Raw genomic sequence first — 15,341 nt, 5'->3', positions numbered from 1 at the left:
TTCCTGACACACAGTGTTCTGAACAACTGCTAGTGTCTGGCGCCGTCTGTGGTCAGGTGAGGACAGCACAGGCACTCAAGGAGAGGTGGAGCTGGCTGCCCTGAGATGGGATGCCAACAGCGCTGCACATTCTGTTTTGCTGGCAGACTGTTCTGAATGATGCCGGCATCCACAGTGGAAGGAGATGGCTACCTCAGGAGACCTGGAAGCAGCCCCATTTGTGCCAATCCTGAAAACATGTTTTGCTTATCTCAAGGGTCTAGACAACTCAGGGAATAACAGGAACCTCAGGATGAGGCTTAGTTTCCAAGTTTTCTGATAGAGAAGCCAGGCTTGATCTGATCACAAAATCACACCCACAGCACCGGCAGCCCAAGAGCTGCGCAGACGGGCTTCCTGAAGGGCCCTTCTGACCGAGCTTCGCTCTGCCGAGCTCTCCTTCACAGGTAGCAGTATTTAGGTTTGCTGAGCTGAGATCCAATTTCTTTTTGAAGTTCAGCCTAGTGGAGAAAACGTTAGATCAGCAGTCGACACTCCACTCTCTCCAGATGACCTCGGCAAAGTCCTTTCCTTCACAGTGTGGGACTTTGTCCTCCCATCTGTCAAGTCGTGATAAGAAAACAAATCCAACGCTGGATGTGTCAGGAGGATGTTACCAGGTTATGGCGGAGCTGGGGCTGGAGCAGCGCAGACAAAACGCCAGGGAAAGGCAGGGCATGTGCAGGCGCCCTTCTGTGCCCCGCGGCACTCGGCGCTGGGGCCTAGAAGTGGGTGCACTTCGTGTTCACTTGGTACAAGGGTGCCACGTCACCTGGCACTCACGGGCTGGCTCGGACTGCTGCCGGCACTATTTTCTTCCAGGGGGAGGGGTTGGGCTCAGGGATCCGCCGTCCGTAGTCACGTGGCGTTCCTGGGCATGATGAGCACTCTGGGCCTGAGTCTCTTTCATTTTCAACACAAGTGACGACATCATGAATGCCATGAGCAGCGCTGTGTGACGGCAGTCGCCAGAGGGGGAGCTCCAGCTTTTCCTGAACAACGTGTATGGCAGTTTCTTAGTGGGATTCCTCAGGTCTTGGAAGCAACCCGAATGCCCACCAACTGGGGAGTGGATGAAAAAGATGTGGGATTTTTATACAAAGGAGCACTACTCAGCCATAAAGAAAGATAAACTCAAGGCTTTTATAGGCAAACGGATGCAACTAGAGACCACACGCATGAGTGAAATACATCAGACCTGCATGTATAAACATTGTAGTGTCTCCCTAGTACAAGAAGCTGAAAGAGTAATTAAAATCTGAGCGGCACGATGGATACTGTGAAAGGGAAAACCTGCTCAAAGGGAAGGAAGAACGGGGATGAGGAGAGAAAAGAAAGGAGGGAAGTGGAAATGCGCACACACAGTGAGCTTGCAGGACTAGACTTCCGATTCCTGCCAGGCTGCGGAAAGGAACAGTTATTGCTCTCTCCTTTTTAGTATTTTTTTAAATAATTTTTGACCGATCTTACAGGCTTATATCTGGTAATCTGAACAACTAATTTGAAGATAACTATGCAATATAACAACCATCGATGAATTCTTGTCATTTTGTTTAGTGAAGTTCTGTATTGTTTACATTTTTTTAAACTACTTTTTGGATTTTCTTTAAATTGTTTTAATTTTAAAAATATTTTATTTATTTGGTACAGGGTCTCTCTACACAGCTGGGACTTGCAGTGATCCTCCTGTCTCAGCCTCCCCACGGCTGGGATCACAGGCGTGCCAGGCAGGCACATAGACTGCCAAGGTATCACACCAGCCCAAACAATTTTTTTAGAAAGAATGAACTGTGTCCCCCCAATTTTTTTTTAGAAAGAATGAACTGCCATGCCCGAGGCACTGTTTTCTCACTAGCTTCTACCACGACAGCAAGCCACTCTCTCCCTATCCCAAGGGTGAAGTTAAATCCTCAAGCCCTGCCACCCCACCCCCACCCATTCTTCCTGCCTTCTCTCTTCTCACAGTCCATCCACCTGGGGCTGTCCTTGAGGACCAGGGGTGCAGCCTTCTCTCAGAAATTAGGGAACAGCCCACTCAGTGGTGCCCTGCTGCTGGCGCCCAGAACCCCCCTTCCCTGTCTCCTTGTTCAGTGCCTGTCTCACTGTTGCCCACTGCAACCTGGAGTGCAGGGGAGGAGGCAGTGGGAGTCCTGGGGGGTCGGCAGTCAGCCTGCGCTGCAGTCGTGGCCACCGCCTGAAATTGCTCTTCATCCTGCTGGGTGGCAGATTCCAGGAATGGACAGCCAGCCTCTTGTGCGCAGTCTGGACGCTGTGGCCACCACCAGACACTGGCCCTGCCTGCCTGGGCCAGAGAGGGGCTCGTTGCAAGGATGAGGCTGAGGAGCAGGTTAGAAGCCATGCAAGAGAGGCCTGAGGCCGCGGGGAGGTGGGGCTGGAGCACTTGCCGGGCTGCAGGAAGGGCCTGCTCAGCTGTGGACTCAGGTCCGGGCTCCAGGGGCCATCAGGGGTGCAGCAACTTCCTGGCTGTCACTGGACTCTGTCACACCCTGTCTAGCTTCCAATTCATAGCCTCAGACAAGAGCACGGGCTGGGTGAGCTTAAGTCACCTGCCCCTGTCTGTGCTGCCAAGGTTCACAAGGGTAGCTTCTCTAAAGCAAGAAAAGCATTTGGAAATTGATCGTAAGGATCCATTGCACCTCTTTGCACCTCTCAAGCACACCGCTGCAGTAACTCTGCTTGGAAACCCTGTTTGCAAAGAAGCCCAGTGGAACTCAGTGGCCCATGGATTAATCCCGGTGAGTGTACCCAGCTCAGCGCCATCCTCAGCCTCCTGCAGGTGAGTGCAGCTCCCACCACACTCCCGTGGTCCAGAAGCCCCTCGGCTTCAGCCAGACCTGGGAGGCCCGCACTGCTCTGAGCTCCTCCCTTGGCAGCATTCCAGGACACTTAGAGGAAGCCTGCCCCGGGCTGTAGTTTAAAGCCTGTGCCCAGGCACAAGGCAGCTCCCAAGTTCACAGTTCCTTCTGGAACTCATCGGCATGACTGGCAACCTGCTGACACCTGTGTCTGCCCACTGACCTCCCAGCCAAGGAGTCAGGCTGGAGAGCCCTTCTGTCCCCCACCTCACCCCCGTTTGTATCTCCCACACCTGTCGTTTCTCCCAAACTCCTCTGGGAACAGAAATCAGACTAAATGTCTTTCCTTGGGAGACAGGGGTAGACACTACTCTTTTCTACTGCTTGAAACTAATGTCTTCATCCCTGAGATTTATTTCTTCATGATGCATATCCTTCTAAGGCTTTACACAGGATCCAGAACAAGTGAGGCTAAGTGGGGTAGGATGTGGGAAACCCAGGGCCAAGGGAGGCTGCCCAGGCAGGTGACAGCCCTGGGCACCCAGGACAGTGGAGGCACAGAGGAGAACCACAGATCAGTCTGCTAACCTGCCTCGACACCCAAGATGCAAGGACTTGCGTCCTCCCCACTCTCTGCTGCCTTCTTTCTTCTCTTCCCTTCCCCTCTGCCAGTCCTTCCTCCCTCCTCTTTCCTCCTCCTGCCGCCATCTCCATCTCCTTTTCTCTCTCCCTCTCCTCGCTCCCCCTTTCTCCTCCTTTTCCCCTCCTCCTCCCTCTCTCCTCCTTCCTCTCTCTCTCTCCCCTCACTCTGAAAAGGTAAGAGCCACAAACATTTGCTGAGCGTGTTGCAGTCTTGTACTTGCACTTGTTCAATCTCCTCAGCAACCCTGTGACACCTCTTATTCCCTTTCTGTAGGTGACAGGAATGAAGCTCAGGATAAGTTGAGAAACAGCTTCAAGACAAGGCCTGCTGAGCCAGCAGGCGTGTGGTGATGGCATCTTTGTTTAGTGGTACTGCACCTGGGGTCCTTTTCTAATACTGCAGTAGGTCTGTGGTGAAAGAGTGCACAGGAAGCACTGGTGGGAGCCCCGGGGCACAGGAAGGAAGAGGCAGAGGCAGGTGGGCTCTGCATGCTGACCCCGCTGGGGACCATAGGACAGCGCACAGCTTCATCACACCCTTCTCCGCTGTTCTCAGACCGAAGTGAAAGAAAGTAGTTTTCATGTGTTCTGGAATACAGTGCCACAAAGATGCACCCATCCAACTTCACACCTTATGGCCATGGACAAACAATCTGCTATGGTTCTACGCTGATGAGAGGTTCAGAGCGACCTCCTCTCACTGGGGGCCAGTGTGAGGTGTGTAGAGACAGCTGCACAAAGAGGCAGAGACAGGCAGAACCCTTCCCAGCAGGGGCACCCAAGGGAGAACACCACCTGTGTGTGGTGTCCGCTTTCCCTACATCACAGTCCTGAGTACCCAAGGTGACTCACAAGAGACAAGGGCAATTCTGACTCACAGTTTTGGATGTCCCAGCCCAGGAGCAGGTAGACCCACTGCTCTGGGCTTTGGATGGAAACAGCAGAGTACGTGGTGACAGTGTTGGCTGCTTCCGGTGTGGCAGGAAACAAAAAGGGAGAGGCAGTTGGGGACCTAGAGCACCAAGGGGCTACCCCAAGGCTGCAGACAGCACCTCCTCCAGGGCCAGCTTTAACATCTGGGTATTGGGGAGACAAATGCATCCAAATAAGAATAACAATAATGATAGCAAGAGAGTGACTCTTGGGAAGGAAAAAGTTACCAAGTACAAAGTGGGAATGATGCTTCCCGCAGCCTGGCAGATGACCCAGCTGAACAGAGGCACCTGTACCTGTGAGCAGCCCCTGCCAACTTCTGGCTACAGTGGAGCAATCGCCTAAGGTCACAGCTCTATGCTCCACATTCCTTTTATGCTATTTAAAATTTTAAGAGTTGGGTTACATGGAATTTCTAATCTTCCCCAAAGAGCCTAAGGCACCATGCTGTAGCAATACATGCATACCTGAGTTTATAGCAATACAGTTTGTAACAGCTATGTTCTGAGAACAGCGTGTATACCCACCGACAGCTGCCTGAATATGAAAAGGACATGTTTTGAGACATTTGTGGGAAAACAAGTACACCTAGAAAATCCAGTGTTGAGTGAAACAAGCCAGACACAGGAACTTAAATACCACATGGTATCTCTCCTCCGAGTGAGGCAAAGTACAAATTAAGAGGAAACTAAAGAAAGGACAGGAGATAAGGGGATAGACCTCTAGCAGATGGGAAGGTTGTAGGGGTGCAGGGGACAGGGGTTGAGGGAGCAGGGGAGCAGGGTCAGGGAGGAAGGCAGATTTAGTAGAGTGCAGATGCACCAGGTACAGGGTCCTCATAGCTTCATGGACATCTGCGCCAGAGGAGACCAACTAAGAGTACCAAAACCAAGGAGAACTGGGGGAAGGGAAATGAGAAGAGGCGTGAGGGAAGGGGTGGGGAGAAAGGAAGTAAAAAAGAAAGCTGTGCTGTGTTTACTTACCAACTCCCTAAGATGATTGCAACCTGCACTGCCCCGTACTCAAGAAAGAAAACAATTTAAGAGCTGTTCTAAAAGTTTTCCAAGGTAACCTATGCAGGGGCGGGGACAGATTTCTACCCCTTCTGAGCTTTAGGAAGCTGTGATTTTCACCTGAAAAATGGGGTGTTTCAGGAAGAAATGGATGAATGGGATCCCCAAGAGGGGACTTCCCGTTGCTCTCTCCAGAGCTGCCTCTCACTTTAGGGAGCAGAGTCCCCCTGCTTGGGTCTTGGTCACCAACCCTTTAAACTCAGGGCAATGGGTTTTGCAGGCTCGGATGTCCCCTCTGCTGTCTGCCCACACACGGGCTTTTGGCCTGGATCCCACTCGCTGGGCTTCTGCCTCCTGTTATTGGGAGCAACCTCGGGACCAAGAGACAGGACTACTTAAGTTAGGACTTAAGAATTTAGAATCCTCGGGCAAAGTACAAACCAATTTCACTCTTTCAAGCCTGCGGCCCTTCCTAGAACGAGTCTGGATTTGTCTCATAGAAAGGGTGTAAAGGCAAAGAGGCAATTCCAGTCCTCAGCACCTGTCACTCTGGGAGGCTTTGCAAGTGTTGGTGACGCCCAGGTTCATGTTCTGGGCACCATAGTGAGGCTGGCAGGGCAGCCCGCACTGGACCCACCACGCACCAGCCAGGGTGTGGAAGTGGTGGGGGTGGGGGGGGTGAGGGGGGACCACCCACGCAGGGACCTAGGGAAGCTTTACTTTCCCTCCGAAACGGGAGTGCGGGATGTGCACTCCGGACTACTCTGGTTCCCATCCTTGTGTCCACGTGGGTTTCTGCAAGCATGTCCTGGTTATGCGGGGCTCCGCGTGTGTGCATGTGTGTGTGCGCGCGGGTTGGAGGTCACGTGCCCATCAGTCTCCCAGTCTGGGTACCCATCAGGCTGACACGGGCCAAGAAGGAATCCATGAGCCCAGCTGCTGCTCCCACCGACCCGGCCACGAGCCGCACAGCCGGCGCGCGGGGCCGCGGTCACCTTCGGCGCGGGCGGGGGTCCCCGGCGCGCGGCTCGGCTGGGCTCGGCTCCCGGCGCCCGGCTCGGGCCCGCCCCCGGGAGCGCGCAGTCTCCGCCGTGTGCCCGGCGGGCGCGGTGGGGCAGCTCCGACCCGTGACGCGGCTGGACTGAGCCGACCCGGGCTGCAGGCCGGAGGGCGGCGCGCAGGTGAGGACGAAGCGACGCTGCGCGGTCTCCTCCTTTTCTTCTTCCTCCTCCTCCTCCCTCGCGGCGACGCAGGCTCCTGGGGAGACTCGGGCTCCGGGGGCGGGTCGCGAGCCACGTGCGCGCGCGTGCGGGCCAGGTGCGTCCGTGGCGCCCCCACACTGGGGCCAGTCCGTGGGCGCCGCGCCGTGGTGGGGAAGTTTCCCGGGCTGGAAGCCCTCGGAGGTGCCAACTGCGGCGCAAAGCCGGGTCTACCCCAGCGGCCGCTGAGCCGGTGCCCCCCGCGCGGCCGGCAGTGGATCCGGACGGGAAGGGTGCTTGGGGGACTAGGGCTGCAACTTCACCCGCGGGCGCTGGAGCTGGGCCTGGCGGGGAGTGCTCGACCTCGCGCGCTCGTTCCCGCGCCCCGGGGCTCCCGGGGCTCCAGAGCAACCGAGTGACCTACGCGCGCAGGACGCAGGAGCCTCCGCGGCGGCATCCCCGCAGCTTGCCCAACTCCTGTCTCACTCGCCAGCGCCGTTCTGTTGGGAGACCGTGTTAAACGGCTGTCTGCATAGGAAAGGATCGAGTAGGTTTGGATGAAGTCCTCAAGGGAGGGCAGAACCCAGGCTACGAGGGAGGACAGGGACTTTGCGCCGATTTCTCCTGTGCAAGCGGCGACTGGAGCGGAGCTGGTGGGGCCCTGCGGCTGCCCTGTGGCTGTGATCGGGCTCTGCTGCGATTTTATGAGTGACACGAAGAGTTTCCGGGAGGAGTTGTGGCCCGGTAGGTGCCTGCCGTGCCCCCAGGCTTCCGGCAGCCGGTGCGCGGCCCACCCTTCTCGTTTGGGTGATCTGGGCGGTCCCGCAGCCTCGCCTGGAGCTGACCGCCCTCCTGCGGCCGCGCGACCCCATGAGCTCCGGCCCGGCGGCTCGCAGCCAGTAAACATTTCTCAGGAATCGTGGAATCCAGAGCCGTGGGTGAAGCGAGCGAGTAGGGCGCTGGAGTTGTACCACCCCCCAACGGGCTTGCTTGTGCATCGGAGGAGGAGGGCAGAGTGCCCGACAGTGGTGCGTCTGCAGAAACGGCACGTTCAGATTTCACCGGAGCCCAGAGGGAAAGCTTCAAATGTCTGGTAAATAAAGTCTGTTTTTTATTGTATATGTCTGAGACATTTGCAGAGACCTGAGACTGAAAATAAATGTCAGCTACCGGTGAAAAGAATAGATCGAACAGTTCATTTCCATTTCTGATGAGTTTAGTGAGGCAGCGTTGTATGCACTTAGTACGTGGAAGAGACAAAGGCTTCTTTGTCGATGTCATGTTCCTTTTGAATTTTAGATACATAATGTTTTCCCTCCCCCTGGCCAATGCTACAGGCAAAACTGCTGTGCCTTTCCAGCCCCTGAAAGCTGCTGTGATTATTAACTCTCTTGTATTTGGCAGCATAGCTGGGGAGGCCGTGTCTCTCCTCCTGTCCCCGGCAGAGACCTGAGCTGTGGTGCTTCCGGCGGAGCCCCAGGGAGGGATGCGAGGTGCGAGGCGGCTGGCGGAGATGGCCGTGCTGCAGGCAAGATCCGTCCAGAGACCGGAGAGGGAGGGGCGGCCGCGGCTCCAGTCGCAGCCCTGTGCGTGCCGGCCAGCCGGCAGGGAGGAGCTGAGGTCCTGAGTCGACAGCCTGCTTTTGCCTGCTGATGAGCACTGCCCACAGACATTCAGATGTTTGTTTTCAGCGCTTCTCTGCCTACTCGGTGTGAATTAAAGAGGAAAGGAAGAAGGAGGACTCCTGAGTTTAGGGCTGCATCTGGTGGCTCCAGCCTTGGGCAAGTCCTCACTCACTACGTGACCTTGTTAAGTTACTTAACTTTCCTGTACATTTATTTTATCTACATATGTAAACGGAGAGCCCACAGACTCAGTCTTCCGGTTCCCTTTTCTGTCTTTCAGAAGATCAAAACACTTTAAATCTCGTTTGTGTTAGGTGTGGAGCTAAAGGGGGTGGTGGCCGCCTCTTCACCCTCTGCAGTACCTGAAGCACCCCAACCATGCAGCACACAGTTTGGGAGTCCTTGCAAGGCCCTCTCTGGAATGTGGCCCAGCCCCTTTATGAGCCTTCCCAGGAAGGTTGCGGTAGACAGCTCTGTGTTACAGTATGGCACAGGGCGGTCTCCTGGGCAGGGTTCCTGCAGGGGCAGCTCCAGGGCCCACTGAGGCCTTGCAAAGGCTGTGTGTGAGTGTGAGTCGGTGCTCACTGAGTGCTAGCTAGGAGGACCAGTAATGAAAACGGAGTGAGAGTACTTCGACTAGGCGGGCCAGGTCCACCTGTCATGGAGGGCAGTAGTGCTGGCCTTGGCTTTGTTTGGTTTTTGCCACCAGCTGGAACACTGTCTGGCATGGGAAGAGAATATTTAAAACATTAAGAGTCAACTGGGAAAGACTGGTCCAAGGAGAGCAGGTTACCTGGGTGCTGGTAACCAACCCATGAAGGTGTGGCTCCTCCTCCTTTGCACATGGGGCTGTGTGTTCCTGCTCTTTGTAGGCAGGTGTGGCCTCGCAGCTCTTCCGGTCAGAGAAGGCGCCTGCTTGCAGGCACCAGGCTGCACTCCCCATTCCCAGCAGGAGCTTCTGGACAGTCTCCTCAGCTACATGCCCGGGTGAAGGAGTAGCCCCTGGCTGAAGCCGCTGGCACCTGGGGATTGCTGTTGTTGCAGCACGTCCAAGTCAGTGCTGGCCGATGTAGCATGTGCAGACCTGTGGCCCCATGCCCACACAGGCCACAGAGCTGTCTGGGAATTCACAGGGTCAAGGATGCTCTGTGAGCCCCGCGAGGAGGCAGATGCTTGTCCTCGTAACCGGAAAGAAGGTAACCCCAGCCTGATGGACAGGCCATGAAGTGCTGGTGTCAGAGTTCAGTGGTGTGAGAGCACACTGACCAGGGAGAAGCATCCACTAAAGCTAGATAATAAGCAGACACTGCACCCCGAGCCAGGAGCGAAAGCCAGGGCTAGCAGAGGAATGCATTGGCCAGCCAGTGTCACATGCAGCTGTGACGTGCTGACAAGTTCTTCTTATCCCTTTGGAGTGGACATGTGTCATCCAGCACTCCTTCCAGTGTAAACTGCTGACCGTGATCCCTGCAGGACTTTATGGCACTGTTAGCATTTCCCATAGCCTCAGCCAGAGAGAGCTCCCACACCTGGCCTGCGGGACAGTCCAGTGTGAACACTGTGCCCCTTGCTTGCTATGTGGCTGGACCTCCAGCGGTGTGATGCGCACATTGGACCTGTAGGTAACACAGAAACAGGATGTAAGCAGGATACTAAATACACATCACTTGCGTACTTGGGGGCAGGGGCTTTAGAAAAGCAATGCGGAAAAGGAACATGAAAGGTCAATAGGCCAGTGGCAACCGAAAGGTTCCAGAGCACACCAGGTAGTGGTGTGCGTTGTGGTTAGGTGGTGAGTGACATAGGTGGTAGTCAGTGGTATGGCTAGGTAGTGGTGCATCAAACAAACAGATGTGCAAGTCAGGAGGAAGCTGGAGACCAGGCTGTCAGAGGAACCAGAGCTGAGGCAAGGGACAGCCTTGGCGAGGTGGGTGAGTGGCCTGTGGGGAGGGAGGAGGGTGTGGTGTGTGGAGGTAGTTGTCTGTGTGGGCTGGTTTGGCAACATTACAGGTATGTGGTGAATGTGTGGGTAGACTATCAGACGTGTGGGTGGGTGACAGTGGTGTGGTAAGGTAGTCAGTTGTGTGGGTAGTTATTCAGTGGTGAGTAGGATGTGGGTGATGTGGACAGTTAGTGGTGTGGAGTGTGAGTAGATGTGAGTTGTATTGTTGTTGGTGTGGGTAGGCAGCAGTGGTATGGGGTGAGTAGTGAGTGCTGTAGTTGTGTGGGTAGGTAGTGGCGTGAATAGGCAGTGGTGTGGCGTGTGGATAGTGGTGAGTCAGTGGGGTATAGGTGGTAGTCAGTGGTATGGGTAGATAGTGGTGCGATAGGCAGTGGTATGCATTGTGGTTAGGTGGTGAGTGACATATGTGGTAGTCGGTGTGGGTAGGTAGTGCTGCAAGTAGGCAGTGGGGGGTAGGTAGTGGTGTGGGTGGACATTGAGTGCCCTGGGTGGTGGGCCATGGATCTGCTCTTGTTCCCTCTGACTTAAGGCCCACAGTGCAGGATTTAGACCCTCCACTCCTCTGGGTCCCCCTCTGCACCATATTCCTCAGTCCAGGGAAACCTGCCTTCAAGATTCCCTGCCCTGAGGAGCCTGGAACTGCACAAGTTGGGTGGTGCCAGTGTCCCACAGTGGCCAAAGGAAGTGGGTAGTGAGGGAGGCCTGTGGGGACTCCAGAGCTGTCTGCAGGGTGGATGGCCCGGAGGAAGATGTGCAGTGGCTCAGATGTCCTTGACCTTGGTTGAGTCCATGTCGCCCCTCTGTGGAAGGAGGAAGGGTCCCCGGATCCCTGTGCACCTCATTGCCAGGATGCTTCTGGCAGCTTTGGGGCTGATCCCAAGTCCCAGAGGAAGCTGCACTCAGCAGCAGCACTGAGGTTTGTGGCCTACAGACTCCCCCAGACCTGCACCCACACTCTTAGGTATCTTCCTAGGTGCAGATTTCCAGACCTGCTTCAGAGAGCCCCGTCAGAATCTGAGGACAAGGCAGCCTGAGGCCTGGTCTTTCCTTGTATTTCCCAGCACTGTTCAGCACTCTCTTCCTCACACTTTACCAGCACTGTGCCCAAGAAAGGGGAAGATCTGGGTTGAGTGGTTTCTGAGTCGGAGGCCACATCTCATAGTCCCCTCTCTCTCAGCATGGCCCTGCTGGGAAAGCAAGAGGCACTGGGGTGGACAAGTCACCATGCAGTCCTGGAAGAGCTACCTTTTAAAAGGGGACCCAACTCTGCATGTGCCCAGAGTGGGGACTAGGAAGGACCAAGGGTGAAAAGGAAACTTCTTGGGGAGGTAAACGAGACCTCCCTGGGGAACAGAGCCGTTTCTGGGCTCAGGAACCATCAGGCCAGGGCAGGCACATTGGGAAGCTGCGTGGAAAGAAGGAGATAACCATGTGGCTTCTAGTCTTCTCTCCAAGGATATACGTTAGGATGACAGTGACAAGTCCAGTCCTTATTCATATTGCCAGTTACTGTTGTCCTTTGCTGCCGGCCGGTGGACCCGCTAATGCATGGGCTGATTTCATCACGGGGGCACGGTGCCTGCCTCGGCCTGGCTGTGCTGCTCAGACAGGAGGTGGGGAGGATGCACTCCCTCGCCTTCCAAGGGTGTGTAGGTGGCTGCAACACTGCCCTCTGCCATGAGTCCTGTGTGAGGTGGGAGAAGGGCTCCCCAGAGAAGTCCAGGTCCTCATCCCCAGAACCTAGACTGTGCTCCTTTGCACAGTGAGAGAGATTTTGAAACTGTGATCCTCAGGGTGTGGCAGTAGGCAGGTTTGCTGGGACAGCTGAACAGCCCCGTGTGATTGCAAGGACTCCTGCCTGGGAAGAGGAAGCTGTGGAGTGGGAGAGGAGAGGCGGGCATCAGAGACGAGGCCTGGACTTGTGCCACTGAAGATGAGCAGGGGGCATGGGCTGAAGGCCGCGGGTGGCCTGGGGGAGCTGGGAGGCAGCCTGGGAGTCCTGCTGCCCCAGGCCCTGGAAGGGACGGAGCTCGGACCCCAGGCCTTTAGAGCTCATTTTGGACTCTGACCTCCCAACTGTACATCTAGATTGCCTGAGACCATTGCATTCATGGTCTGAAGAGACAGAGCACAGGACAATCTATAAATTATCGGAATTCGCCACTTAAATATCAGGAGACAGCAGAGCTTTGCAGCCCCAGAGGCACAGCTTTGTTTTCCCACGGGTCGCCGAAGTCCGCAGGCTGCATCAGACCTTCCTCCAGGCCCCTCCAGGCGCCCCCAATCCTGAAACTCTGCCTTTCAGAATGAACTCTGGATCCCCGAGGTTCTGTAGATCGAAGGTTGGGACGCAGCAGTGAAAGTTCAGTGTGGTCTCAGAAGAACAGAAACCTTGTGTTGTACTTCCTTTTATGGACAGATAAGCTGTACTTCCATTTACAGGTTCATTTTATATGTTAGAGAACCTACAGGGGTCGTACAGAACATCTAGGATATGAGTTTAGATTTGGCACACGTGAAAACAGTTACGAGGAATGAAAACAAAACACGGGGCACAGCCCTGAGTTTGCCCGCACAGAGAGAGACCGTGTTTGCGCCGTGAGGAAGGCCCCGGACTTAGCTGTGTGCACCCTTCCATGCTGTCTTCTGTCCTCCAGCCCAGACTGGAGGTCGGGCAAGAGGCTGGCTGCAGGATGGTAAGCTCAGATGTCTCATTTCACTGTAAGATGGAACATGAGCAGAGGTGAGCGTCAGGAAGCTGCTTTGAAGACATTTTGAGCAAGAAAATAAACATTTGACACTAAATATTATGCAAAGATAGTACACCAGTAATTCCTTTCCTCTTGGGCACCTTGCATTTATAAAGTGCTCTCCTGGCCGGTCAGGGTCACCGTCCACCTTGGGCCTTGGCACCTGTGCTTCCCCTTTCCTTCCTCGCTTCACCGGGCACATGGTGTTCTCTGCTGCCCCTTTGGGAAATTCATCCAGCAGCAGCCTCCCTAGACCTACTGCGGCCATCTGATTTACAACTAACAGCCCCGCCCTGTGCTTTCTATCTGCCTGCTTGTGTCCACAGCACTTTCCACCATGTAATCAACTGCCCTTTTGACTTCAGCATTTGCTTAGTTGCTAGGCCTTTCCACTAGACAGAAGGATTTTTTTTTTTTTTTTTTTTTTTTTTTTTTTTTTTTTGCTCCAAATGCCTTCAGGGCAGGTTTGGCTGGCTTGAGTTGTGGGGATCGAACCACAGCAACCTGAGCCTGACTGCTTTGTTGAAGCAGCCACTTAAGGAACTGAGCTAAGGGGCAGGCCCCCTCCACTAGAATATAAGCTGGGGAGGGCAGAGTGTTTGTTTCGTTACTTGTCCTCCTTCTAGCCTGCTGTGTTTCCCCTAGCTCAAGCAATGCCTGCCTTTCTGAGCGAATAGCCAGCTGTCTCGTGGGAGCATGATAGTAATCCCAGGAGGGACTGGTAGCTTCCTTTTATGGATATGAGAACTGACGGTCAGAGATGATCGTTTCTTTTTCCCAGATACCTGCAGCCAGGATTTGTGTGCAAATCCTTCCCCTTTCATTTTTCTTAGGAAAGCACATGTTTAGAGCACTGAAGCAATGCACATCTGAAACAGAAGGACAGAAACAGTGCCGAGCGACAATTGCTAATGTTTTACTATATAAGACTAGATATGTAAAATTTTGTATATTATCCTGAGCAATTCAGTGGGATACTTTTCTGCTGAAGAATGCATTGTTAAAATTTAAGTATGCCAATAAATGTATATGGGCAACATGATTTATTAAAGGATGCACAGCAATCTATTAGGTCAGTGTGCTGCAATTTTATGCAGCCAGTTGTTGGATGTGGAGGTTATTGTGGATTTTTTTCTTCTCTTAGGCAACTTTGAGGAGAATGTATTTGTAGCACTTTTACACACAGCTGCTTATTTCCTTTACATAGATACAAGTGTGGGTTCCCTTCATTTAAAGGGTATGTATATGGGGGGGAGACAGAGACAGACAGACAGACAGAGAGACAGAGTTTTATTGAAGGTTATTTCTTACAATAGCTGTACACATTTTTACTTTTTCAGTGATACATAAAAATACTGTTTTCTCTTATTCCCTAAACAGTAGTAGCAGCCTGCTTCTTTTCCGTGGCAGCCATATAGGTTCTAAGTGCCAGGACCAGTGTACTGTGTGTGGTGATAAGTAACGATGGGTGTGTTAGCCAGTTTTGCGGTACTGTGACAGAATGCCTGGGACAGTCACCTTATTTAATTTTTTTTTTTTTTTTTGTGGAACCACGGATTGAAGTCAGGCCCTTGCGCTAGCCAGGCAAGTGCTTATTCTACTGAGCCATCTCCCAGGCCCCAACAATCATCTTATTAAGGAACAATATTTTAGCTCCTGTATGCAGGCCTATCTGTCCAGGGTCTCCAGCCCTGTGGCTCTCAGCCTGTGGAATCTTATGTGGCAGGGTTGTGTGCTAAAGGAGGGTTGCACAGTGGCTGAGAAGCACAAGGAGAGAGGGAACAGAGAGACTGGGCCCCACATCCCTTCCTGGGCAACCACCCAGTGGCCTCACATCCTCTAGGCCCCAGCTCTGAGGGCCCATGGGCCCCTGTGGTGCTGTGGGTGATGACATCTTCTACACTCGAGCTTCTGGGAAAACTTATCCAGCCATAGCAGTAAGTAAAAACCTCATGGTATGTGGTGCATTTCCTCTTCAGAAAAAAAAAATTTGTTTCCTTTAGATTTATAAATAATAAAAATCACACAAATTGCTGTTTTCTTTATTATGATGCATATTTTCTTTGCTTTTCTTTATAAATTAACCACTTAAAAAATAAACTAACCATTTTGCTTTTGAGTTGTTCATTCTGGTTAATTTTTTTAAGAGTGTTCAGTAAGTGCGAGAAATTCATTCTCTGAGCTGGGCATGGTAGCGCATGCCTGTAAATCCCAGCACCACAGGAGGTTGAGGCAAGAGAATCTCAAGTTCAAGCCCAACCAGAGCCACTTAGTGACTTAGCAGGACTGAATCTCAAAATTAAATAAGGAAGGAAGAGAAGGAAGGAGGGAGGGAGGAAGAGAAGGAAGGAGGGAGAGAGA

The 15,341-nt window shown here is 53.5% G+C and overlaps 1 protein-coding gene across 1 annotated transcript in view; it reads left to right on the top strand.

Annotated features, from left to right (window-relative positions):
- Nucleotides 1-7,679: 7,679 nt before the first annotated feature.
- Nucleotides 7,680-15,341, top strand: part of Kiaa1024 (KIAA1024 ortholog) — a 29,986-nt gene continuing 22,324 nt past the window's right edge. Inside the window, exon 1 of the mRNA XM_004644459.2 lies at nt 7,680-7,730. The gene's annotated coding sequence lies outside the window, so the exon portion shown is untranslated. The remainder of the gene's footprint in view (nt 7,731-15,341) is intronic.

The sequence above is a fragment of the Octodon degus genome, unplaced genomic scaffold (genome assembly GCF_000260255.1).
Source record: "Octodon degus isolate 3935 unplaced genomic scaffold, OctDeg1.0 scaffold00199, whole genome shotgun sequence".
In the NCBI taxonomy this organism is placed as follows: Eukaryota; Metazoa; Chordata; class Mammalia; order Rodentia; family Octodontidae; genus Octodon; species Octodon degus.
Note: the sequence above shows the minus strand (reverse complement) of the source record. Positions and strands in the feature narration are given on the sequence as shown.